The sequence below is a fragment of the Talpa occidentalis genome, unplaced genomic scaffold, assembly GCF_014898055.3.
Source record: "Talpa occidentalis isolate TD23 unplaced genomic scaffold, MPIMG_talOcc4v2.1 talOcc4.5, whole genome shotgun sequence".
NCBI lineage: Eukaryota > Metazoa > Chordata > Mammalia > Eulipotyphla > Talpidae > Talpa > Talpa occidentalis.
This window is the reverse complement of record NW_023604861.1, coordinates 105,488,381-105,513,936: the sequence shown is the minus strand read 5'-3', so window position 1 is coordinate 105,513,936 and position 25,556 is coordinate 105,488,381. Positions and strand designations below refer to the sequence as shown.

General features: G+C 39.7%; 1 protein-coding gene across 14 annotated transcripts in view; it reads left to right on the top strand.

The window, feature by feature from the left end:
* Window positions 1-25,556, top strand: part of ST6GAL2 (ST6 beta-galactoside alpha-2,6-sialyltransferase 2) — a 69,553-nt gene that overhangs the window by 5,091 nt on the left and 38,906 nt on the right. For 6 of the 14 annotated variants that reach the window (XM_037528062.2, XM_037528058.2, XM_037528059.2 and 3 more), the window contains 3 exons: window positions 12,080-12,176; window positions 12,920-12,965; window positions 21,705-21,774. The exons of 3 other annotated variants lie outside the window; for them this stretch is intronic. The gene's annotated coding sequence lies outside the window, so the exon portion shown is untranslated. Of the gene's footprint in view, window positions 1-12,079; window positions 12,180-12,919; window positions 12,966-21,704; window positions 21,775-25,556 lie in introns of all 14 variants that reach the window. 5 more of the 14 variants (XM_037528063.2, XM_037528057.2, XM_037528054.2 and 2 more) reach the window with 4 other exon arrangements.

Sequence of the window (25,556 nt, the reverse complement as noted above, 5' to 3'; positions counted from 1 at the left end):
AGTAGCTTCATCAAAAGTGTAGTGAGGATTTTTCTGAAATCTATTAGTGTATGCTAAAAACCTCATTTGTACCTCTGACTTTAAATGGGTAGGAAAAAAGTTATTAATATAGGGTTTGTTTTCTAAATGATACAGTTAACCCAATTACAATGTGGAACTATGGGTGCATGATTAAATGAATGACTTTGTTTTTGCTATTAGAAAAGGGATCTTGCCATGTACATTGTATTTTAAAATCAGGAAAAACTGCATTCCATGAGAAATCCCAATATGAAAAAGTGAACTGTGTTTAAAAAGTACACACACACACACACACGCACATACACACACACAAATATACACATCACAAATGTAAGAGGCACAAATCCCTGCATTAATGTTTTTACATTAGCACTAAGAGTGGGAACATGAATTGGTATACTGAAACATACAATATTGGGATTCACAACTATGAAATAACAAAATCAGGATTAGAAACCTGACCTTCTGACTGAGAGAAGAAAATTCTCTGAGAACTGCGTGTTCCAAATTCAGTGCACTTGTAGAAAGATATCAAAAAGTTTAGGGATAAACTTTACTATTAATTTATTATAAATAAGGGCCTCCCTGGTGGCACAAGGGGTTATGCACAGCACTATGAAGCTGTCCGCAGCCATTGCAGCACTAGTTCGATTCCTAGCCAGGGAGCTACCCATGTGGTGCAGAGGATCTCTCCTGACTCGCCCGCTGCTCCTCTTAGCAGTGTATTTCAGTCAGTCTGCCTGTTCTGCTCCCCACTCTGTCTCTGGTGAGTCCTCTCAGCCCCCACACCTCTGGCCTGTACCCCAGCTTCTGTATGCATAAATAAATAAAAAAAATCTTTTAAAAATTTTATTACAAACAGACTGTATGTGAGAAAACACTTTTATTCATGTGTGTATATGTATATGACTGTTATTTGTAAGTGTTCTTTGTAACAACAGCATCTTCCAGGCACCTTTAATGGTGAAATGTTTTTGATTGTTGAGCTAACTCCTGAGGGAGGTCTGGCAGTGACTGATGACTGGAGACCTGTGTGTATCAGTTACTGGTGGGAATGAGCCATTTTAGGTGTTTCAGTTAAACCTGAAGTTGGCCATATCGGATGGGTTTGGCCATATCAGTTTCTCTCCTGAAGAACAGATTACTATTTGAAGCTACCCTGAGTTGTAACGACCCTTAATCCCTTTAAATTTTAGGTAAAATAGTTAAGACAAAAAGCTTAAGAGTTTTATTTTTAAAAATACTACACCCTCTGTTTCCAAAGTAATTTTTGAGCAATTTATATATAAATAAAAAGTTGACAAGTACATGATTTACTTTCATATTATTCTATGTCTATACATGTATAAAATGTGCATACAATGTTTTTATAGATACATAGTTTCTGTTTTTCAAAGGACTATTCCTCCCCCAACCTTTGATTCACAGTGTAGTTATGAACTGTATTCCTCTGGCCTGTATTCAAAATTAGTAGCTGGGAGAGTTGAACTAATTAGGTAATTTGCCTGGCTTAATTCTTGGTACTTTATAATAACATTCAGAGAGTGTCATTAAATAGATTACTTCATTAACTATTTGAGGTGGGAGCATTTCAGAAATTGACTTGATAGTAATAGGGAAATGTCTTTGAGGTGTGATTATACCTGATTGTTTAAACATAACATGATTGTTTAAACTCAAGTATTTCTATTCTTGCCTCACATATGTACTTTTCTACTATGTGATTAAAATATGTCATTCTCTATTATAATCATACGTAAATAATATCCCACCTATCACTACTAGATGGAGACACAAAAAGAGTAAATTCTTTAGTTTGGGATTTTTTCCCCCCAGTATTTTCATGACTGGTAAGCATAGTATTAGATGTAAAACCAGAAGTGGGTGAAAGAAAGTTTAGTTTTGCTATTTGTTGGATACTGCAGCTCTTCCTTTCAGTTTACCACAACCTTAGGATCAAAAATAAATTTCAAAATGTAGTAAAAGCTACATTTAGAATACATTGTTTTCTAAATCTTGAAGAATTTTTAATATATTTCAGTTTATTGAAAATAAAGCTGAACATATAACACATAGAAAAATGCTACAAATGAAATTTTCTTTGCTAACTGAATGTAACATTATTTGGTAACTTGCAATCCCTGAGTTGTGAATTTGGAATTCTTTAATATTTCAAGTAAAAGCTGGTAGATGGAAAATTCTATGAGATATTTATGTAATATACTTTTACTGTCTTAGGACATGTTTTTTAAAGAATTGTAGGAAAAAATTCAGCAGGATGGACGATTAAAGTCATATTGATTCTCTAGAATTTTTGTTCTCGTAAAGAAATGTAACAGTGCAATTTGGAATAAGAGCTAAAAACTAAAAAAAAAAAATCTAAAAGCTCCATCAAGATATCATTATCTGTCCCGCCCTGGGGATACGCACTGACCAACTTTGAGAAAGTTTTCCACCATACCAAAAACTGAAGTTCAAAGGAATATAAAGAAGAAATAAAACGATATCTTAAAATTTAATAGAAAGATAGAAAAAATGGAAAGGAGATTTAGAGAATCAAAAGGAAAACAGGCATATTGCTTCTTAAAGGTCTGAGTACTCAGATTATGTTGCATAAATTCAGGATTTTCTAAAACCAAAGAAATTGGCTCAAACCCAAAGCTAAATGGCTGTGGAACCATTTGGTGTCGAGCGGCCCATTTGGCAACCAAAGCACACAGAGAATTAAAAGTCCCGTGTTTTGGTTTCTCTCTCCCCAAAAGAAAGCTGTATCTTTTCTCCTTCTGAAAATGCTGACTTTTCTACAACATGCCTTAGGGGCATTTGCTGTTTAAGTGGCTTGAAAAAAGAATAATGCTTCAGGTGCCTGTCCAGAGCTTTCTCTTGATGGAGAAGGGACATTTACAGTTTCTGGCAGGCAGAGTGGGCTCTGGTAGTGGGCTGCCAGGCTTCAGCTTCTAGTGCTCATATTCTTACAGTGTGGAAGGAAGCCCCATGCTTGGTAACAAAAGGAGCAGTTTATATTAGAATTCATTGGACACATACCCGCATCCTCTCATCTCACCACCTGCACCCCCCATCCCCTGTCTCCATATTAGCAAGGAGTCATCTTTCCAGATGCTAAGCTTGATCATGTGACACCCCCCCCACACCTGAATGCTCCAGTCACTCCCCCCATTTCATATAGGGCACAATCTAGAATATTTAGAACATGATGTGTTTCAGGGTTGGGTCCCCATATGTTGTCTCTGCTTCCCCACTTTCACAACATCTCTGACCATTATTGGCCTGATTCTAAGGATGGACCCAAGTCTTTCTCTCCATCAGCAAGCCTTCCATCGTGGACACAGATGCGCGCATGCACACACGCACATGCACGCACATACGGAGAATGTTTCCTTTCTGGGTTGCAGCATCCTTCCTCTATTCTTGCACTTACTATTACCTCTATTATAATCGATTGTTCACTTCTCACACTTCTGCTTAACTGTAAGGACCTTGCAGGGAGCTGAATTATGTCCTAGCTACATAACACATCTCCACATACTGAGCTCAGTAGGTAGCTTGATACTGAGTGAATGGACATAGGAGCCCTATTAGATTAAAATGACTACTTCCTTAACATGAATTATAAAAATGCAGGGTAGAGAACAGGGTTCTTTCTTTCAAGTTTTAAGGTACCCTGGACCCAGTGGGCCGTTCTGTACATACATTGTCTTTAGAAAGGCAAATAATCACTTTAGAGACCCAAGTTTACTAGGATATTAGGAATCAAAGTTAAACCATTCAACTTTACGATTTTTATGCCCCTTATGAATCTCACAGAAAATCTGAAATTCAAGTTTCATTTCATAAATTATTACACAGTTGGTTGGGCATCTTTGTCCTTTCTTTAACAAGTATTCCAAGTGAGGGACAATTGTAATTGGTAAATAATTAGCAAATAAATTGGGTAGGATCTGTCCAAAGAGAAACACTTGGTCTCAGGTTTATAAATGTAGGATCAAATTTGAACAGTTATGACTGCATACATTATCAGCACCTGTTGTGAGGATGAAGCCCCTTCCAAGTGAAGGGACTGGGCAGTGTTAGGTTGTGCTACTTATTTTTCTGCCTGCCTATGAATCGTCCATGAATAGATAATAAAATTTGGAAAGATGCCTTTATACCACAGCGAATATAAAACAGCAGCTGTCCATGAAGAATTATAAATGCAATGCCTTGACCGGAGGTTCAGTACAGCCGGGTGCAGGTATGGAAACTAACACGCACCTTTAGCTTAAGCCTGGGAAGGTACCGTCTGTGCCTTCATGCTGTGTCACACTGGTGGCCATGGCCTCCTTCAGCCAGACTCCAGACAAAACAGCCAGGCAGGGTGGGAGGGGTGCCTTCCAGGGGCGAGGGATCAGTGCAAATTTGGTGTCATTAGATTGTACGTGCATCATCGTGTATTTTCAGAATATCTTCCCATGCTCATATTCTCTTGAATGCTAAGTATTAAATTTTTGCTCCCTTCTCTCTGTTTAAGAGAATTTTGTTTTAAATTTTGCAGTCTTCGAAAAGGTAAATTTTGAGCTAGGGCCATGCCTGGGATGAGTCATTAATTAAAGGGACTTTTGTCCCTCCTCCTAAGCCATCCTAGAATTAAAATTTTAAATGTTACCGGTGGTTACAGCTAGGGATCTTTAGTGATTCTCAGTAGTAAATAGAACTTTGCAGATATTTAATGAAAGCAGTGGGAATTAATATAAATATTAAAACATATACATGTGTAAACATTCATATATTTATTATAGATATGGAGCATTTGAAGAAGTTTGAAGAAATTGTTTCATTTACATATGCATCAGATGCAAGAGATCGCTTGGGTGGAAGGAGAGAAGGGACTCAGTGTGGATTTCTTCTCACCCGTGGAAATAATTTTACAGCACTTTCATAATCAAGTTAAATAGATTTTAATGACTTCCTGGGTGTTAGCTATTAGCAGTTGTCCCTGCTGATAGTCGTGCTCTGAAAGTTCTTCCTGGTGACCCTGACTTCAGACTGACTGGTCTGAAGTCAGTCTCTACAACATCAGCACAGACTCCTGTCTGCCCCTGAATCCACACACCAGGCAAAGAAAGTTTTTTAAGTAAGAAATCAGGGTCGACTATTAGAAATCCAGGTTGGTTCCAAATTTGTGAATATAGTTCATTGTGCTTAATGACAATGTACACTGTCTGTACACCCCTTCAATTTTCCTCCTGAGTCATGCTATGCCAGCTTAATAAGGTTTGCATTGTCACTTAGTTTCTCTGTAGTTTTTAATTATGTTGTTATGAGGACAAAGTTCTTGATAACTGTAGGTGGTTAGAAAATTCTGTTACTGTGTTCTGGCACCTGAATTCCAGATCTAGCCTCTATAATCAAACCAACCCACCAACTGAAGTACTCACAGGAAATTCATAATCATTGTAGGTTGAAACTGATTTCAAATGGATCTGAGGCCGTTAAAAGATAGTGAATGTGGCCTGGGCCTTCAGTAATGGCTTTGTGTTTTGCTTATTTGTTTGGTTTTCATTCTTTTTTTTTTTTTTTTGCAATTGTTTTAGACCTCTTGGGAAGGTGTACTCTTAGGCTGTGAGCTTCAACATAAACACAGTTTTGTGACTTCCTAGTAACCGTCAATAAAGAACATGGTTCTAGAAGAAGTTCTTGAACATGGTTCAAGAAATCCACGTTTACCCTATTTACATGTCTGAGGTAATTGGAAATTTCCACATTTCAGATCCTCTTAGTGAATTACTAGTACACATTCATTTTTGCACACCAAAATAGCTTTTTTCTTGTTTTGGAAAGCAAGGCCCTCCCTTGGTACCTTAGAGAATGGAAGGCTAGCATCCTGCAAGTTGATATGCATAAGGCCTTCAGCTTGCTCTGCCAAGTGACAGGTGGGAAGATCTCACTGTGCGGTGGCAAGTGGAAGAATTCCTTGTCCAAACACAAAGCATATGATTCCCCTCGTGGCTGCCCATACAGAGCTGACTCTCCCCGTCTTGCCTTCACTGGCCATTTTGCTGTCAAGTTAATAAGAGGGGCTTAAAATTAACAAATCCTGTGCTCCCTCCCCAGGGTTCTTCAGCATTCTGGAAGGTTCTGACTGACAGCTGTTAAGGCCCCACTCCAGTCCAGAAAGCAGAGTTGTGTGGGGCGACTTCTGCACTATGTGAATGGTCACCTCTCCCACACATGACCTAGAAAGCAGGCAAGAGCAGGTCCCTCTGCCCCCTGATGTCTTCCAGGCTGCCTAGGACAAGAACAGCTACCACTGAGTCACAGAGCAGTCATTGTCTAGGAGCTTTGGAGGAAAAGTGAAAACAAGAGATGAAAGGTGTTTTTCTGTTTGCTGAAGGAAATGACCAGAGGAGTTTCATGCCCCACACACCACCTGACTAAATGGAAGAAATAAAACTGTGGACAAGGGCAGTTGCCAGGTGCCCTCATCCCTGTTCACCTGACACACCTTCATGAAAGATACCATAGCAAATGAAGAATTCTAGTGAGTTCACCCTCTCCAAGACCTTGTCAGTGCTGCATGCATGTGTCTCCTGGGGTTTCTTTCTGTCTTGTACCCCAAATTCTCTCTACCTTCTCACAATCCTTAGATACGGGAGCTTATCTCATGTGCCTGTGTCCCAGGGGCCAGCAAAGTTCCTTCCAGAGATGTTTGTTGGATAAAAGAAAGCTCTTTCATGCTGGACTCGGGAGTTGGCTGTGATCCGGCAGTGGGGTAGCACCATTTACTTTTTATCTTATTACCAGTTTCACAGGATGTAGTGGCACTCCTTTAACAAACACTGTTTTCCATAGCGTTTATTATATTGCTCTCTAATTCCAGCTCATTGGCCATAGTTAACACATGTGGGAGCAGAAATGTATGAAGAAAGGAACTTTCTGAGGTTAGCAGTCTCCTTCCTAAGAAGAGAAACAGTTGCCTTACATTGGTCTCTTAAGCTCCCAAGTCTATACTGATGCTCGATTGATGACAGTTTTTTGTGTTGGCTTCTCCCCTTGCCTTTCTTCTCGTCTGGTCTCCCCTCTCTTTCCCTGACACATGGTGTCAGCATGTCAGTACTGTCACCAAAGCACTGTTGAAGCCCCACTGATGATTTTCAGGACTGTTATCTTTGCTTTGGGATTTGTACACAGATAGTTAGTTTATTATGGCGGGTCCTAAAAATTTATGACCTATGAAAAGTTTGTTTTCAGTATAACTGAGGTCAGAATGGGACATTTAATCTGAAATCCATATGGCACTCAGTTGCACAGTATGTGAAAGTTCTTCATAAACTCAAGAAGGCTGGCTGAGAGGAGAGACAGGCTTGATTGTAAGTACTGTCTCAAATTCTAGGGCCTCCACTTTAGGGGGATTTGTGTGAACTACTCTTTATCTTTTCTTCCTTTTTTCTACTTTTTTTTTAAGACTTTTAGAGAAGTTTTAGGTTTTGACAAAATAGAGTAGAAGGTACAGAGATTTCCCATATATACCCCCTACCCTCCACCATTACCAGCCCCCCTCAGTGGTACATTGTTACTATCAGTGACCTGCACTAACACATCATTACCACCCGGGACCCAGAGTTTACCTTAGGATTCATTCCCGGGTGCTATGTAAACCTATAGTTAGGACCAAAGTATACTGACATGCATCAACCATTATAGTAACATCAGAATAGTTTCACACCCTACAAATTCTCTGTGCTTTGCTGGTTCATCCACCCCTCCCCTCCTAGCCTCTACAACCACTGATAATTTGCTGTCTCCATAGTTTTGGCTTCCCCAGAAGGTCACATAGTTGGAATTGTACAGTATGTAACTTTTTCTGATTAAATTCTTTCATTAATAGTATGCATTTATGATTCCTTCATGACTGATTGCCCTGAATAATATGCCATTATTTTGTTGTACCAGTTTATTTATCAGCTCGCCTTCTGAAGGACATCTTGTTTGCTTCCAAGTTTTGAAAATTATGATTAAAGCTGCCATAAAGGTCTAGTGTGCAAGTTTTGTGTGAATATTAGTTTTCAACTCCTGTGAGTAAATACCAAGGGGCATGATTGTCAAATCATATGGTAAAAGTTTGTTTCATTTTATGAATAACCCCCAGACTTTCTTCCCAAGTGTCTATACCATTTTTCTTTCTAACCAGCAATGAATGAGAGTTCCTGTAGATTCACCTCCTCGCCAGCTTTTGATGTTGTCACTGTTCTAGATTTTGGCCATTCAAATAGGTATGTTGTAGTCATATTTCATCGTTGCTTTATTGGCATTTCTCTGATGACATTCTATGTGGCACATCGTTTCACTCGCTTATTTGCCATCAATAAATCTTTTTTGATGAGGTGTCTTTAAGGTACTTGGCCCATTTTTAAAATCAGTTGTTCTTTTTTTATTGCTGCATTTTAAGATTTCTTTGTGTATTTTCCACAACTATCCTTTATCTGATGTAGCTCCTGCAAATGTTTTCTCCCAGTCTACAGCTTACATTATCATTCTCTTAACATTGTCTTTCAGAGAGCAGTTTTTAATTTTAATGAAATCCAGCATATGAATTATTTCTCTGAATACCTTTGGTACTACATCTAACAAGTCAACACCATACCCAAAGTCATCTAGATTTTCTCCTGTGTTATCTTTTCAGATGGTTTTATTTTTTACAATTTAGGTCTGTGATTTATTCAACTTTTTATTCTTACAAATTAGGGAAAAGTTAATTACATTCAGCCTTCAGTTCCTCCTTCTGTGAGATGAGAGTAAATGATCTGAGTCTTTTTGACAAACAGTACTTTTAAGTGTTGATTAGCACATCTGTCCTGGGCTTGCTGGTGGCGTTTGCAGCTATTATTACTAGAACACAGTCACCAAAGGGAATGTATTGGCTGCATGCCTAGCAGATTTTTGACCCTTGCTTTAGCTACTCTCCTAAAGGTTTGGGGATTGGTTGTTGGTTTGCTATGGCATCACCTTATGAAATAATATCTTATCATTTGAAATGATTTATGACTGATGTAACATACAATCTGGAGGGTCTTGATGATGCAGAAAGTTGTGGATGGAAATTCCCTGAGTTCTCTGTGGGATTCATGCACCCAGAATGCTAATCTGCTGCTTTTATTCCACATTTGGTGTGCACCCAAACAAACCCTCTTTGAAAAGGAGGCCTGCTTAGGAGCCAAGTACCCACGTTAGTCCCCACACACAGGCCATAAATTACAGCCTCTGGCAACAGCTGTAATTAGGTATTGGGGAAAAGTAGCAGAAAGACTTTGAAGCTACATGAAACTCATCATTTATTTGTTTTTATTTAAGTGCTTAGAAATGACTTGGCCATCTTTGTCTTTAACACTGTAGTCATTGCTAATACACTGTAGGATAGGGCCTCCCTGGTAGCACAGCAGGTTGAATGCAGCACTGTGAAGCTGTCCACAGCCCCTGCAGCGCAGGTTCGATTCCTGGACTGCCAGGGAGATTCCCACATGGCGCAGCAGACCTCTCCTGTCTCGCCCGCTGCTCCCCTCAGCAGTGTATTTCAGTCAGTCTGCCTGTTCTGCTCCCTGCTCTGTCTGGTGAATCCTGTCACCCTCCCGAGCCTCTGCCCTGTACCCCAGCTCTTGTATAAAAATAAATAAATCTTTAAAAAAAAAGAATTAATACTGTTCCTCAGAGTAATTTTAAAAAAAATACACTGTAGGATAATAGAGTTCTAGGCACAGAGTAAGCATTTGCCAGTGAATGGAGAAAATACAGCTTAAATGAATCAGAGGATGTAAGAAAGAAAAACTAGGAAGAAAAGGCAAAGAGAATAAATAAATTTCACATGTCCAAATTGATAACTGTGGATAATAAAAATTTTCTGAAACTATACAAAACCTGTTGCTCTTAATGGGAGGCTGAAAAGATGGTGTTAAAGCAAAGCAACTTTGGTATCAGCCTGGATTCAGATCTCAGCTCTGCCACTTAGTAACTGTGTGACATCAGGGCCATGCAGAATTAAAATGTGGGCCCTTAGCTCCAAAAGCAGGGAAGAAATAACCTTAATGGTACTAAAAATTCTGTTCCCTTTATCTTTCTTCTCTCTCTTGACTTGTCATGGCATTTTTAATGTTATTCTAGCTAAAGAAAAAATATGATTGTTAGCAAGAATTTTACTGTTCCTTTTTATATGGTGCGATGCCAGTTTTAAATGCTAATACAATAGCATTTATCACCAATGCAAAATCACTGAAATTGCACAATTTGTATTGGCTGCTGGTACATGCATATGTATTTTGTTCTCACCAGAACAGTGGAAATGCATCGCAGAGCCACCTCAGCTGTTTTCATTTCACCTCATGATACATGCACATCCTACTAACACTTTATCTTCAGCTTTCTGATAATTAAGGAAGAACATTCCCTCTATCATCATTTTTAGCAGGAAATAAGAAAGGACATGGTATAGGTCCTGGCTTTAAATGAAGTCATGCTTATTGTTTCTATAGTACCACACTTTGCTCCACAGGAAACATCACTCAAAGTTCATTCCTACTTCTTCTACTCCTAAGCAGGTTTTCCAGGTGGTTCTTTTGTACGAAACACAGTTCTATGCAAATGCATGCTGCAGTCATTAAATGTCACTTCCAGAATTGAGCAGGCTGCAAAAAATTATTTTATAAATCACAAATCTATTTTATTACCTCTTTTAAAATGAGTCAGTGTCTGTACAAATGGATAAGCGGATGAAATATAGTTCCTGAAGGGCTTTGAGACTGAAGTGGTTTTATGAAACTGACATGGCTTTCAGTCCCAGAGCTATTTCCCTGGGGGGCACCTTGGTCGTGTCATTTCCACATTGCCTTCCTCCTCTGTTCCTCAGTTTCCTCATGTGCAAAATAAGAGTGTCATATGCCAGACATGTACATAGACAAGTGTCACATCATGACATAGTGTCTTCCAACTAGCATACAAGCAAAGACATGTAAATAACTGTATGTAGTAGGGGCGTGATGAAGAGAAGAGCTGCAGTAAGTCGGCTTAACATCACCACTCAGGTTGCCTGGGTGCCAGAGATGGAAACTTAGAGTAGAAAAATTTAGGGGAAAAAAAAAGAGAAAAAATTAGGATCAAAGGTCTCACAAGGACAAACAGCAGGAGTGGGGTTAAGGACGATTAATAAAACTTACCTAGGGCCTCCCTGGTGGTGCAGGGGTTAGTTAATGTCTCAACGCCATCAAGCTGTCACCAACCACTGAAGCATGAGTTTGATCCCCGGCCAGGGAGCTAACCCACATGGCACAGCAGAGCTAACCCACATGGCACAGCTAACCCACATGGCACTGCTGCTCCCTTCAGCAGTGTATTTCAGTGGCTCCACCTTTTCTGCTCCCCACTCTGTCTCTGGTGAATCTTCTCACCCCTGCATCTCTGGCCTATACCCCAGTTCTTTGTATGCAAAAATAAATAAAAATAAAATCTTTTAAATAAATAAATCTTACCTAAACCAATTACGAAAGGTTCCGGGAATCTTTAAGTTGGGGTTAGAAAGGATTATCAGCCAGAGGTGAGAGCAGAGAGGCTTCTTGGTCTTGGAAAACCAACCCAGTCTGACCCCAAGGCGATAATTTCCACAATAATTCCATCGAAGAACATTATTTTAAAAAAACACCCTTTGTCCTGGCAAAATGCAGTCCTTGCCCTTCAAGACTGTCCGCCCATGTCTATGCAGGCAGTAAACTTGCTATGTGCCGATGGAATGTCTGCTGAATTCTTTCTCAGAGGGACCCAAAAACCCCACACACCAAACCCCATCATCTGAACCCAACATCAGCAGTGTACTCAGCACTGGGAACTGGGCCCGCAGAGTTGACACACATGCCATGTAGGTACCACACAGACGTGCACTGCTTGTAGCTATAGTTTAGCCTTGTGCAACATTTAAGCATGTACTTCCTGCATTGGTTTAAAAGGCCCTGCATCAGTAAAGTCCTCTAGGTGGGTTAAAAAACCTAATGTACTGTAATTAATGTGCTTGCATCGTCAGCATTTTCCTGATGGGGTGAGATACAGTGACATGCTGGAGCTGGCTCGTAAAATTCAAGAGTTTGATGAGCCTGTCATTAACTTCGCTGGAAACAAAGGTGGTAAATACTTAAAACTCATCACTTCCTTACTATTTTATTGAATTTTACTATCCTGTCTCTTGGGCTGGTGGGTCTGTGGGCGGTACTGCAAGCTTCTGCTTATCCCTTCCCAGCTCTGTGTCCAGGGATGTAACATTGGTGGTTGATATCGGATGTGATGGGAGTACTTGCACCTGGAAATGGGCAAATGCTCAAAATTAGGTCTCCTTCCTCCACATTTCCCTTTCTCCCCTGAGCCGATTAGCTCATTACTGAGTAGGAATTAGCACAGGACTCGGTAGAAAAGAAATTCAATGTAGAAGTTCCTTTCAGAAGATTTGTTACAAGCTGTGACTATTGTAGACCATTACAGAACCCATCAGCAAGTATGAAAAAGGCAGAAGAGAAAAGGGAATGAACATTCTTCCAGCATCTGTGCCTGACAGTACATTAATTGACTTTCATATAGAGGTCAATTAAAATCCTCTTACAGGCTGGCTAAGCTGCGCGATATTACCTCATTCTTGCAGTTGAAGAAACTGATCTCAGTTTAATAACTGACCCGTGTCCATACATCTTTAAGTGAAGAAACTGATGTTGAAATAGTATTTGAATGTAGGTGCTTGTGACTCAGATCCTCATGATGGTTTCCCTACAGAATGGAAAAGTGAATACATTTTGCAAGGGAAATAGTGTTCACTGTCATGGTAAAATTTTTGGAAATGTAACTTTTTTTTTCATTCATTTATTTTTACATCAAGAATTGAAAGTGAAATCTGTGCCAGCCTCTGCCTGAAGGAGAAATAGGTATGTATGAGGTGCTGTGGGAGCCCCAAAATTGACCAGGGACTATCAGAGAAGGACTTTATGTTGGTTCTTAAAACATGGCAGCTCCAGTGTTTGTGTCAAGAAAACGGAGGCATCTGGGAGTGCTGGCTTCACCACACTCTCCAGAGATCAGAAGATTGTGGTTGAAGCTGGTTTTGGTGGAGGTGACAGGAGTGATCCGAATGTGGTCAGACAGGCATCTGTGGGTACTTTGAGGATTCCTGCCAAACCACCACTTGAGGTGCGCATGGGACGCAGAGCCCATTCTCTCTAACCTCTCTGGCTTCCGCTCTTTCAGCCACAGTCCTTCCAACAGGAAGCTTCCAGAATGCATCGAATGGGCTCTGCCCATCCAGTTTTGGTTCAGCCCATGTGGGGAGGAACTGGGAAGTTTCCTTTTAAACATACACACTGAGGGCCTCCCCAGTGGCGCAGCGGTTGAGTGCTGAACTGCGAAGCTGCCCGCAGTCTCTACAGCGCTGGTTCGATCCCCGGTCACTGGGTGAGGGTCCCACATGGTGTGCAGACCTCTCCTGCTGCGCCCATGCTCCCCTCAGCAGTGTGTTTCGTTGGTCTGCCTGTTCTGTTCCCCGCTCTGGCTCTGGTGAATTCTCTGATGCTCCCATGCTTCTGACTGTATCCAGTGCTTGTATAAATAAATAGATAAATCTTTAAAATAAAAATTAAAAAATAAACATACACACTGAGAGATTTTAAGGCAGCCCCGCACACCCCATACTGAGAGAGATGGTCATGTCGTTTCCACACTGCCTTTGCAGATGAGAAAGGACATAATCATCACCATCACCAACCATCGTGGCTCTTCTTAGCCGCCCATCACTTGATTCCCAGTCTGTATCCCCACAATTATCCAGGGAGGTTTTCAAAGCAGTTCATCTTCTTTTACAGTTGAGAGAACTGGCAGAGAAGCACCCACTCCTGCTGTTAGAACACTGCAGACCCAGACTTCGCAGTTTTGATCTGTATATTTTGCTCACGTGCACAGCATCCATACTGGGTGATACTCTCAAGCCCAGGATGCCGCCTTGTGATGTTTCTGCTCTAGGGCCAAGCTCAAAAACGTGATGCCTGACATAGGAGACCACGTACCCCCCACACCCACCAAATGTTTTTAACTCCATTGGAATGATTTCATAGACTTCACACGTCATCATAAATTTATTCTTTAGATTCTTCATTCTCAATTCCTACAGCATTCTGTTCAGCTACAGAACTTTCAAATACTCTAGAAATATAATCCATGATCCCATTTATTTTGTATCATTAAAGACCTGTATTGTGAATAGAATACATGACTATGGGTTTTAAATATTTCTGTCTCTTTCTATCACTTAATGACAGAGAACAAGACAGCATTTGAGCCAGAAAACCAGTGTTCTCATTCTGTGTCTCTAACTAGCTCTGTCTAACTAGTTTTGTCTGGCTTCATTTTCCAGACGATGGACTCCTTGTTGGTAAAAAGAGAAAGTTGATGTCCTTATAAGGTCTTTCCCAGCCTGTGTTAAATCTCCATAATCTCCAGGAGGGAGAGGAAAAAATACCACCACTGATTTCATGTTCCTTTGCATTTCCAAAGAAAATACATTTTATTGTGAGCAATGAACTCATGATTCTATTATTGTATTCATTTATTTGATGGCTGGGAAAACTAGAAATATATTTTATACACCAAATTAATCCAATTTAAAATATTTCAATTATTTGTTTTCTCTAGTGTTGAGTTGCTTTTCTTGACTGCCTGTCCTGCCGCCGTTATCGATATAGATTCTTATATGAACTGCTTCCATTTAGTGTCAGGGTCTTAAATTAAGACATAATAAGATCACATACATTGACTAAAAAATTATATTCAGATGAGAAGGGCAACCAAATCAGAAGTGCTTTGTTTAGTATGCATTTTTTTAAGATTTATTTATTTATGCATATAAGAGCTGGGGTACAGGCCAGAGGTGTAGGGGGTGAGAGGATTCACCAGAGACAGAGTGGGGAACAGAACAGGCAGATCTACTGAAATACACTGCTGAGGGGAGCAGCAGGCAAGTCAGGAGAGGTCTGCTTTGCCAGGTGGCTTGCTCCCCGACTGGCTGAGAATCAAACTCATGCTGCAGTGGCTGCGGATTGCTTCATAGGTTGCGTCTTAACCCTTGCACCCCCAGGGAGGCCCTAGTATGCATTTGTGAACCCACAGTAACCATACCCGGTTCCACTTAAACTTTACATTCTGAAAGAGCCAGGACATAGTGTGGTATAGTCTTCATTTGAGTTCAGAGTAATAACTGTACACTGCTCAGCAATGAATTCCAGATACAGATTTTTATCAGACACTTATGACATTTTAAATAAATTTTAGACTGATGAATTCAGTGTTTCTGTGATAGAGATCATAAACATTTTCCATTTTTAAAAAGCAATCTGGGGAGTGTATATTTGTACTATAGTTAATGCTGTGTTAAGTGTAATATAGCTACTGCAAACATTTGTGGAGTACGAGGGAAAAAAAAAACTTTATTTAAATCTTGCCAAGAGCAGAAATAAAATAAGCAAATGTACACTGGCAGAAGAGGCAGTATAGAGATCAGTACTGTTGTACTACTGTGATGCCTGTATCTTACCTAAGCCTGTATGATATATGATATGATTGCCAATAATTTTATGTCTGAGTATGTGCGTAGTAAGAGATGTTTGTTGAGTGAATAAATACCGGATCAATGATTTTTTTTCCTGCTACCAAACTTTGATTTATACAGCATGGAAATTAGATACACATATCCTAACTTTAATACTATACATATTTACATAAGAGTAAGAAATAAGATAAGTGAACTTCAGTTTCATTTTATAATGAAATATTTTTGACTAACACAGGTACCAGAAAGACAACTTTAGTAGTTATTTTCACTGAATTATAGACTCATGAAAACTAAGACTGTGTTGAATTGTCCCTTTTTAATCTCTATCATCTAGCACAGTGCCCAGACAAGTAATAAAATGCTTATTAATACATGTGGGGGGTGTGTGTGTATTTTCTTCAAATGTAGGTAGGTAATTTATGTGCCATGAGTTATTTACACATTGGAAGAAAGTTTTTTGCAGAATGGACAGAAATTGTAACAATAAGGAAAGGGAACAGATGGGAATAGGGAGATAACTGGCTGCCTTGTTTAGTGTGGACACTGAACCAGATCTCATCAGAACACTCGTGGCTCATGGTGTCATCTCAGAGAAAACAATTTTGAGACAAAAACTTTCCTGTCCTTTGATGTGCTCCTTTCTGATGTCATCTTTAGACTCAGATTCTTACAATTTAGCCATGACTGCAGTCTCACCCATTCATTACTCCTTTAATTTCTGTCCTTGACATTTCAAGAGTTGAGCTGAGCTAGCCCCACTCCAGAGAAGGACTGGGTTGCTGTCACTTGACAGCGGTGCCTCTCTAGTGTGATAGAACTGGTGCAGGTAGAGATACTAGTTTCACTTTTCTCTCATCTTCCTAGTTCTATATCTTACAAAAGAAATTTCCAGAAGTCATAGTTCTAAGTTCCCATTTCTCAATTGTTTGTGGTTGAGTTTTCACTAAATCTCTTTCATGAGGGAAGGTTTTTGCTGAGACCTGATGGGTGGGTTGAAACCCATTGCATTGAGAGAGAAAATATTTAGTGTTTCTCACAATTTTTTTTATTTAAATATTTTATTTTATATAATTCTTACATCTTTTTTCATCTTTGCACAATGTATGCATTTTCATTTTGGTCATATTCCCCATACAATTGCATCTCCCTCTTTATTTTGACTCTAGTCCTTCCTTTCCCTGCCCTTCCCTCCCCCTCGCCCCTAATGTGTCTCTGGTTTATAGTTTTTTGTTGATTTTGATTTTTAATTTGTATTGATTAGTCTTTTTCCTGGTCTCTTATTTAGGTTTTCTAAATTCCTGCTATGAGTGAGACCATCCGGTATTTTTCTTTTTCTTTCTGACTTATTTCGCTGAGCATGATCCCTTCCAGCTCCATCCATGTTGCTGCAAACTGCATGTGTTTATCTTTTTTGATTGCTGAGTAATATTCCATTGTGTATATGGACCACTTCTTCTTGATCCAGTCATCTATTTTTGGGCATTTGGGTTGTTTCCATAGCTTAGCTATTGTAAATAGTGCTGCTATAAACATAGGCGTGCAGGTGTCCTTTGGAATTACTGTTTCAGTGTCCTTTGGGTAAATACCTAGGAGTGGAATTGCTGGATCATATGGAAGCTCTATGTTTAGTAGTTCAAGAAATCTCCACACAGCTCTCCATAGTGGTTGGACCAGTTTGCATTCCCACCAACAGTGCCGGAAGAGTTCCTTTTTTTCCACACCCTCACCAACATTTGTTGTTGCTAATTTTTTTAATATGTGCCATTCTCACTGGTGTGAGATGGTATCTCATGGTAGTTTTGATTTGCATTTCCCTGATGACAAGTGATGTTGAACATTTTTTCATATGCCTGTTGGCCATTTGCATTTCCTCTTCAGAGAAGTTTCTTTTTAGCTCTTCTGCCCATTTTTTGACTGGATTATTTTCTTTGTTGTTGAGTCTCATCAGCTACTTGCAGATTTTTGTGATTAGGCCTTTATCATTAGTATTGTGTGCAAAAATGTTCTCCCAGTCGGTGGGGTTTCTCTTTGCTTTTGTTATTGTCTCTTTTGCTGTGCAGAAGCTCTTTAATTTGATGTAGTCCCAGCTGTTTATCTTTGCCGTCACTATCACTGCTTTGGGTGATGTGTCTGTAAAGATGTCTTTGATGTGCATGTCATGTAGTGTTTCACCTGTATTTTCTTCTATGCATTTTATGGTTTCAGTTCTTATGTCCATTTTGAGTTGGTTTTTGTGCATGGTTTGAGGTAGTGGTCAAGCTTCATTCTTTTGCATGTAGTGACTCAGCACCCCATTTATTGAACAAACTTTCTTTGCTCCAGTGCATATTCTTTGCTCCTTTGTCAAATATAAGTTAACCATAATCTGTGGGTTTATTTCTGGATTTTCTATTTGATTCCATTGGTCTGCGTGTCTGTTCTTGTTCCAATACCATGCAGTTTTGATGATTAGGGTTTTGTAGTATAGTTTGAAGTCTGGAAGTGTGATGCCTCCATTCCCTTCTTTTTTTTTTTTCTTTTCCAGAAGAGCTTTGGCTATTCTGGATTTTTGGTGATTCCATATGAATTTCATCAATAATTGTTCTATTTCTTTGAAAAATGACATTGAAATTTTTATTGGAATAGCATTGAATCTATATATTGCTTTTGGTAGGATGGACATTTTGATAATGTTTATTCTTCCAATCCATGAGCAGGGGATGTCTTTCCATTTCTTTGTGTCTTCTTCTATTTCTTTTAACAGTGTTTTATAGTTTTCTTTGTATAGGTCCTTTACCTCTTTTGTTAGATTTATTCCCAAGCATTTGATTTTTTTTTTGTTTTGCTAATAAAAGGGATGGGTTTTTTTATTTCTTCTTCAGATTTATTGTCTGTGTATAGGAAGGCTACTGATTTTTGCTTGTTGATTTTGTATCCTGCCACTTTACTAAACTGATTGATTAGTTTAATTAGTTTTTCTGTAGAGTTTTTGGGGTTCTCTATGTATATTATCATATCATCTGCAAATAGTGATAGTTTAACTTCTTTTCCTGTTTGGATTCCTTGTATGTCTTTCTCTTGTCTTATTGCTCTGGCTAGGATTTCCAGTATTATATTGAAAAGCAGTGGTGATTTCTCACAATTTCTTAGTGGTGCCTCTCATAGAAGCCAGCACTTCCCTATCACAGTGTGTTTGTGAATTGGGTAGTAAGTGGTTTGACCTTTGTAAAGAGGATCTGTTAATACCGTGTGCTTACCCAAATTACATTGCACAGATTTCTACTTGCCTTATCTTCACAACACTTGTTCTTCTATTCAAAATGCACCCTGGCTCCCAAGTACCTATCTCTTTATCATCCACTTGTTCTTGGCTTAAATTGTACTGCCTCCATGTGACCATCCCAAGCTCCCCAATCTAAATGATGCCATAAAATCTACTTTCCATCAGCCTGAAGATCACTTTTGTCTCCCCCTGGGCAAGAGAAAACTGGCTTGGAAAGAACTCTTTCAAATTTTTGTTCTCCCCTTCCCCACCCCTTGAAATACAGATTTTGAACTTAAATGTCAAGTTGACATTACTGTCTTCTGATTCTCCCATGACAAGTATAATTACAGCCTGAAGATCCTATGTTTATTTCTATGAGTGGAAGAAGGCCATGAGGTAACAGGGAATGTGGTAAAGGAAATCAGTTAAGACTGTGCACTATCCTGCAAGGTTTGTGTACTTAATTTCTCTCTCACATCACTGTAAGCTCAATGAGGAAAGAAGTGATTTGCTCAACATTGTGTGCCTAGAATTCAGTACACAGTGGGTGCTACAGATCTACAGAACTTTATGAATGAATAAAGCAATGGGTGAGTGTGTAAAGGGGGATTAGCACTATATGCATATGTGTACATGCACAAAGAGGCAAAAATAGGTTTTTTGTGTTGCTGTTCACATGGGAAATGTGACTCAGTGACTGGCCATGACTGGGCTTTGCTGCCATTTAGAAGATAAAAGGGTGAAATAATTCTCAAAGTTATTTTATAAGCTGGCAAGTTTTTATGGACTTTGAAAAATGTCGGCTAGAAAAGCACCAAGAAAATATCTGAACTGTGTCGAAGTTGTTCTTATGTCTCTGGGGGCCTGATACTAGAATGTTACTCAGCTGCTCAGATTTTTCCATGGGAGGGAGCTCTGTGGATGGAAAAGAACTTTCAGCTTTGGCCTATTGGAGGACAGAGTTTAAAACTCTACTCTAAGAACTTTCTTTGCATCTCATGTTTGTTTTATATTAAATGTTTAAGTTGATCTTACATTCACCTTTATCTTCACCTTTATAATATAACAATAGAGACTTTGATTTTTCTCAAGTTGATCTTATATTCACCATTTTAATATAAAAACGCTTGAGTTTTTCCCATCCCAAGTCTTCTATTACTTTTACCACCCCAGGAAGATGCCAGTGGCTTGTCCTGTTACTTCTGTGGAATATTGTTAAGAAGTTTGTTGTTTGGTGCTTAATAATGTGATGTTTTCTAAAACTTAATAAGGTTCTAAAGTTTAATCTTTAGAACTAAACTTCAGGAGTATTAAGGCATCTTTACTAAAGCCACTAAATGGCTTTACAAAGCAAACTCCTGCTGTTACTTACCTAGAAAAATGTTCATCTATATTCGATATTCTTTTGTATTTCTACATCTGCAAAGGCAACTTTTTATGTAGACCGGAAACATCTTTCTATTTACACTTATTTCATAAAGCAAAAAAAATGTGCTACTTTGACATCATAATTAAATCTATTTAAAATTCCTTATATCATGAAAACTGAATGAATGTGTCGGACATCTAAATTTAAAATGCTCTTACTAGTGCATTTTTTTCTTGGCTATTTTCAACAAGCCTGGGAGGAAGGAAGAGCACAAACATTACCACTGGCCTCATTTTGCGTGCTGCCATTACATCAGGTCTGCCCTAGTTCCAACACTTAACGCTGGGACTCTTAAGTAACCTCACTGTGGTTTGTGTTTCTCATCCAGAAATTGGGCTTCACCACTGTTCCCAGATAATAGGGACACTGCCTTAATAAGAGCTGGGCTCTTATTAGGCAGTGATTAAAATACTGTGTGTATTACTGATAACATCATACATAGCTGTGTGGCTTAACAGTGAGAACGAATTGGATTGCCAGTCCTCCCTTTTTGTCTTCAGAACCCAAATCTAGACTTTGTGCCTCCTTGGTTTGGGTCTTCAGGGATCCAGGTCATGATTGCTGTCTCAGTAGCCTGGAGACTCCTTTTCTGTGTGGCAGGTATAGAGGCCAGAGGTGCTACACTCAAGACATCCCGGAATGTGGCAGCCAGAGGACCAAGAGAAAACCCGTCCTGCCAGAGATTTGGGGATAAATGAATTTGGGATGCTCAGTGCATAGCTGATCATCTTAGACACTTAATATTTCTGGTAGTAACAATAGACTAAGACTTTGATTTTTCTCAGTTAAAATGTTATCCTGTAACAACCCTATATGGTCATTTTTTGAAAAATGAAGATGAGACTCAGAGAGGTAAAAAAAACTTACCCAAATTCACATGGATAGTAAAAGTCAGGCCAAAATTCCTGCTCCAGTGTTACTAGCTTAGTGCTCCTCTCCACTTCCATAAATCATTGAACTTTAAGTTATTCTTTTATAAACTCATAATGACACATGAAAGTTTTAACCAGCACTGAAATACATTGTAGAATGTTTGATTTATACTTTGTGCCAATATTTAGCAAGAGTTATTAACCAAAGAGATTAGGAAGCAGAGATGTAAATATAAACACAATTCATGATTTTTCTTGTTTTTACATCTTTTGTTATATTTAAAATTATACTTTAAACTATGTAAATAGAGAAAATAATAATATAAGTAAGTATATGCATAACCAGATTTAATACATATTAATATTTTGCTGTATTATTTCAGCAAGGAAAGGAAATATCGCCAACTTCTGAACCCTCCCTTCCACTTCTCCAGATCTTTCCTCCCTCGCTCCTAGCAGAAGTTTGTATTGGTGTTTTAAAATTACACATCAGTAGTATGATTTGTATGTTTGCTTTTGCAGCTTCTGTTTTTCCCTCAGCATTGCTCTTGAGATTCACCCATGCAGATCTGTGGAGATGAAGCGAAAGCATGTAAGCTTCCTTTTTTTTAAAGATGTGGCTCTAGCAACATTAAACTCTTTCTAATGGATGAAGCAAATGCCTCATGGGATTTCTTGAAGTCTTTTAAAAGGGGTTCTCCTAAGCACCCTTTCTTCCCTGGGGTCTTGTGAGAGGCCTTGTGGGGCCTGCAGAGAGATTTTAAAATTTGAATCTCTAGTGTACTTTTTTTCATTCTTTTGTACTCAATAATTGAAATCTTAATATTTCCAGGAACTAAGTCAGTTCCCCAAGGACAAAGTATCATGTGATATATATTCAGCCTTTCAGTAGACTTAATAAATATTTGTCAGTTTTTTATAATTATAGCAGCATAAATTATAATAAGCTGATTAACATAATGAACCCGTTAGTAGATACTTAGACATTCAGTTCATAACGAGTTTATTTCTTATGACAAACACAGAGGCGCGGTCTTTCTTCAGGTGGGTTAATTTAGTGCTTCTTAGCTGAAGGCAGGGCTAGCGTTTGTCTGTACCACAGGGCACATCAGTTTGGGGCCATTCAAAGAGAGGGATGCCTGCTAGTAAATTGGCAAGCATAGACACATTGGACCAATACTCATGTAGTGAAATCCACACTTGTTATACCAGTATTTTACTTTTAGCAGAATTTTAAAACCTGGACTGAAAATGGTATTTATTGAGCTTTTAAGTCGGGCCAGACACTGCACTAGGCATGCCACGTGCGCTGCTTCATGCATTCATCTCATGGAGCAGTGATGAGCTGGGCAGTGTTGTCACTCACACTGGATAAAGACACTGAAGCTCAAAGGATTTGCCCAAATTGTATGCTAGCAAGGATCTGAAAAGTGTCTGCCCAAAGAGCTTTCTGGCCAAATCTACATTGCCTTTATTCCTCCTGATAGGTAGATGCATCTCATCTTGTCTCATTCCCCACCACGCAATGTGTAGATCAAAGATGATGACCCTCACTGGCCGCCTGAGTTGTGCCCGTGCTTCTCTGCCATCACTCACCACTGCACTGCCAGCCACAGTGATGCTCTGGGTCCCTCCTGGGATAGGACTGGCATGCTTTTGCTAAGAAAAGGTGGCATCTGCTGGTACAGAGGCCACCTGGTAAGAGTGACCTGTCGGCGATCCAAAGCCCACTTACATTTGAAGAATCAGAGTAAAAATTTCAAACCCTATGATAGGTAGGCAGCCTATCATTTTCATAACTATTAAGCACTATGCTAAAGCTCATTTACAGCTTCAATCATGAACCTTGGCACATTATTGGTACAAAGTGTAAATATTTGAATGCTAATTATTATAAAACAAACAGGCCACTGTGTCCAAAGCAGATGAATTCTGTTTCAGGAAGCCAGCAGACCCTAGCTAGTAGGCAGCTTGTGTTGTCCCTGCACAACCAATAATCCACGTCTGGAATCATTTCCACCTCCCCCTGTCCCAGCAGCACCTGCTGCCTCATTGCAGAAAGTTCTCAAAGCTAAAAGCTACCCAGAGTGATTCACATATGGGAGTCTTTGCCTTTTAAATTATCTCCCATCTGCCCTGCCACTTGAGGAAAAACCTTATATGGCTAAAGTCAGTTGCCCAGAAAGATAATATTATCACTTAATAAGAGTGGCCCACCCTTCTCTAGCTGGAACCCATCAGTCTTGGACACCAGTTTATTTTTTTTTTTTTAATAATAAATTTTATTTTTATATTCCCCATACAATTGCAGCCCCCCCATTCTGGCCCCAATCCCTCCCCTCCCACCCCCTTGGACACCAGTTTATACATCTTGCATGACCTCATGTCAGGACCACTTGGCTCAGCTGCCCCATTGGCTTGGTGGACTAACTCTCTTCCATGTGGGTGTGTCTTTCAATATCTACCTTTGCTCTCCTCTCTGAAACTCCCCAGGATTAATTTAATCCCTGTTGTACATTCACCCTTCCTGGTCAGAACCACTGTCGTCCTACCTAGAGCTCATGGCCCTTAACATCTGTAACCCCTCTGGATTTGGTAGTCAGTGGGCAGTTCATGCTGATGGGGCCCATCCACTTGGTTCCTGTGCCAGGGCTGAGCACCCTCCAGTGATGGCTGAGCATGGAGAACATGTTGACTCTGAAGGTGAACTGGCAATATCAGCTTCTCCAGGAACAACATAGGAACATTTGGGAAAATAGTCTGTTAGGAGATCATTGGTTTCTGTCAATTTAGGAAGTTTGATGAAATTCAGGACAGTGTTTTGTGGCAGAGATGGGAGGAAAAACCATTTTCAGCATGATATGACTTATCTTGGCATAATATAGTGCAAAAAAAGAATACATGAGTTTTGGGTACAAGCACAAAAAGGGGACCTCCTGAGGCTTCAGTTTCTTTGTATGCCAACTGGAAAAAAAAAATGTTTACTGAGGAATTTGTGGTAAAGGTTAAACTGACATTGAAAAATTAAAATCAGACTGCACATATGAGGTTGTGCACTACAGTACCTGGCACCCAGCAGGCCTCTAGGAAGTGGTGGAGTCACTAGGTAGTGGCTACTGTGACTTTGCTCCCCTACTCTGACTACTAGTGTGATTGGCCTAACGGTGCAATAGCTGGCTGGGTGCTAGAGACACCTGCTGGCTGGGAAGGTATAGCTAAAAAGGTATCACCCTCCCTCTGGACCAGTCAGGAGCCCCTGTTCCGCTCATCTCACTTATTTCGTTCATGCTAGTCATAAATTTCATTTATTTTAATAATATTAATTGAGAACCTTCCACAGAACAATATACCTTGCTGGGGATGCAAAACTGAATAAGATGTGGTTCTACCTGCAGGTAGTTCACATTCTCCCCCTCTGAGACTGCTCAAGCATCCAAATTTTAAATTAACCTCAAGTCCTGGCACATGTTTTCTAAAGCTTATGCTAAGCAGGGTATTTTGAGTCTGCCAGCCTTAGCAGCCTTAGCACTGGTCCTTCTCACACATGGGATTGCTGCATCCATTCTGGAGCAGAGTGGCTCTTGGTCCCAAGACCCCTCCTCCTGAGCCAGAAGAAGCTGCTTGTTCTCCACTCACAGCTGGCTGTGGGGCTGCCTCCTGGGATGTGAACTGGCAATTCTTCAGGGATGCCTGAGAGAGGAAGGTGCCCTCCTACCACCAAACTTATTCCACCTGGCTAATCTCTTACTTTCTGCCCTTCTGGAGTGTAAGGGAATAAACTAGGAAGTGGACCCTTAGTGTTACCCACTAATCATTCTGGAACCTTCTGTACTTTTATTAGAAAATACAAAAAGAAAAGGGGTCACTTGTTAAAGTAACTGATGAGGTTGCAGTGAGAGAAAATTTCAGTTGGGGTGGTAACATATCTTTTCTGCAGACTGAGTATTTTCTTGGATTTGTGATAAGAATTAATTTTAGAAATATGAATCTTGAAAGAAAATGACTCTTCAAGACTATTGAGATATATCAGTGTCTCACTATAGCTTATACACTAGATCTTCTACATTATTTCACCATTAAAATAGTTAGATGTGGGGCCTCCCTGGTGGTGCAGGGGTTAAAGTCTCAGTGCTTTCAAGCCAGCCACTGCAGCATGAGTTCAATCCCTAGCCAGGGAGCTAACCCACATGGCTCAGCAGACCTCTCCTGTCTTTCCCGCTGCTCCTCTCAGCAGTGTGTTTCAGTAGATCTGTCTGTACTACTCCCCATTCTGTCTCTGGTGAATCCTCTCACCCCCTGCACCTCTGGCCTACACCCCAGTCCTTGTATGCATAAATAAATAATTAAAATATAAAATAAAATACTTAGCTGTAA